This window comes from Triticum dicoccoides, chromosome 3B (assembly GCF_002162155.2).
Source record: "Triticum dicoccoides isolate Atlit2015 ecotype Zavitan chromosome 3B, WEW_v2.0, whole genome shotgun sequence".
Classification (NCBI taxonomy): Eukaryota; Viridiplantae; Streptophyta; class Magnoliopsida; order Poales; family Poaceae; genus Triticum; species Triticum dicoccoides.
Genome location: NC_041385.1, coordinates 119233690 through 119236273, shown reverse-complemented (window position 1 = coordinate 119236273; position 2584 = coordinate 119233690).

Here is a 2584-nt window from a genome sequence, read left to right as displayed (position 1 = left end):
GACGTCTCCCATGCCTTGATCCAGCAAGGAGAGAGGGAGAGGTTGAGGAAGACTCCATCCAGCAGCAGCACGACGGCGTGGTGGTGGTGGAGGAGCGTGGCAATCCTGCAGGGCTTCGCCAAGCACCGCGGGAGAGGAGGAGGACTTGGGAGAAGGGGAGGGCTGCACCAGAACTTCGTGTGAAGCTCCCATGCACCTCCCCACTATATATAGGGGTGGAGGGCTGGTTTCTTTCCCTCCAAGTCCATTGGGGCGTTGGCAAAGGTGGGAGGAAAGAAATCCCATCATTTCCTTCCCCACCGATTGTTATCCCCCTTTTTAGGGATCTTGATCTTATCCCTTCGGGATATGATCTTATTCCTTCTAAGGGGGGATCTTGGTGCGCCTTGACCAGGGGTGTGGGGCCTTGCCCCCACTACCCACGTTCATGTGCCCCCCCCCATGCAGGTGGGCCCCACTCCGGAACCTTCTAGAACCTTCCCGGTACAATACCGAAAAATCCCGAACATTTTCCAGTGGCCAAAATAGGACTTCCCATATATAAATCTTTACCTCCGGACCATTCCGGAACTCCTCGTGACGTCCGGGATCTCATCCGGGACTCCGAACAACATTCGGTAACCACATACAAACTTCCTTTATAACCCTAGCGTCATCAAACCTTAAGTGTGTAGACCCTACGGGTTCGGGAGACACGTAGACATGACCGAGACAACTCTCTGACCTATAACCAACAGCGGGATCTGGATACCCGTGTTGGCTCCCACATGTTACACGATGATCTCATCGGATGAACCACGATGTCGAGGATTCAATCAATCCCGTATTCAATTCCCTTTGTCTAGTGGTATAATACTTGCCCGAGATTCGATCGTCGGTATCCCGATACCTTGTTCAATCTCGTTACCGGCAAGTCTCTTTACTCGTTCCATAACACATCATCCCGTGATCAACCCCTTGGTCACATTGTGCAAATTATGATGATGTCCTACCAAGTGGGCCCAGAGATACCTCTCTGTCACACGGAGTGACAAATCCCAGTCTCGATTCATGCCAACCCAACAGACACTTTCAGAGATACCCGTAGTGTACCTTTATAGCCACCCAGTTATGTTGTGACGTTTGGTACACCCAAAGCATTCCTACGGTATCCGGGAGTTGCACAATCTCATGGTCTAAGGAAATGATACTTGACATTAGAAAAGCTTTAGCATACGAACTACACGATCTTTGTGCTAGGCTTAGGATTGGGTCTTGTCCATCACATCATTCTCCTAATGATGTGATCCCGTTATCAACGACATCCAATGTCCATGGTCAGGAAACTGTAACCATCTATTGATCAACGAGCTAGTCAACTAGAGGCTTACTAGGGACATGGTGTTGTCTATGTACCCACACATGTATCTGAGTTTCCTATCAATATAATTATAGCATGGATAATAAACGATTATGATGAACAAGGAAATATAATAATAATAACTATTTTATTATTGCCTCTAGGGCATATTTCCAACAGTCTCCCACTTGCACTAGAGTCAATAATCTAGTTCACATCGCCATGTGATTAACACTCACATGTCACATCGCCATGTGACCAACATCCAAAGAGTTTACTAGTGTCACTAAACTAGTTCACATCATCATGTGATTAAGACTCAATGAGTTCTGGGGTTTGATCATGTTTTGCTTGTGAGTGAGGTTTTAGTCAACGGGTCTGCAACATTCAGATCTGTATGTACTTCGCAAATCTCTAGGTCATATTGTAAATATTGCTTCCACGCTCCACTTGGAGCTATTCCAAATGGTCGTCCACTATACGTATCCGGTTTGCTACTCAGAGTCACTCGGATAGGTGTTAAAGCTTGCATCGACGTAACCCTTTACGCCGAACTCTTTATCACCTCCATAATCGAGAAACATGTCCTTATTTACTCCAAGGACAATTTTGACCGTTGTCCAATGATCCATTCCTGGATCATTCTTGTACCCCTTGACTGACTCATGGCAAGGCACACTTCCGGTGCGGTACACAACATAGCATACTATAGAGCCTACGTCTGAAGCATAGGGGACGACATTCGTCCTTTCTCTCTCTTCTGCCGTGGTCGAGCTTTAACTCTTAACTTCATACCTTACAACTCAGGCAAGAACTCCTTCTTTGACTGATCCATCTTGAACACCTTCAAGATCATGTCAAGGTATGTGCTCGTTTGAAAGTACCATTTAGCGTTTTTGATCTATCCTCATAGATCTTGATGCTCAATGTTCAAGTAGCTTAATCCAGGTTTTCTATTGAAAAACATCTTTCAAATAGCCCTATATGCTTTCCAGAAATTCTACATCATTTCTGATCAACAATATGTCAACAACATATACTCATCAGAAATTCTATAGTGCTCCCACACACTTCTTTGGAAATACAAGTTTCTCATGAACTTTGTATAAACCAAAAATCTTTGATCATCTCATCAAAGCGCACATTCCAACTCCGAGATGCTTACTCCAGTCCTTAGAAGGATCGCTGGAGCCAGCATACCTTTTACCATCCCTAGGATCGACAAAACTTTTCTGATTGTATCAC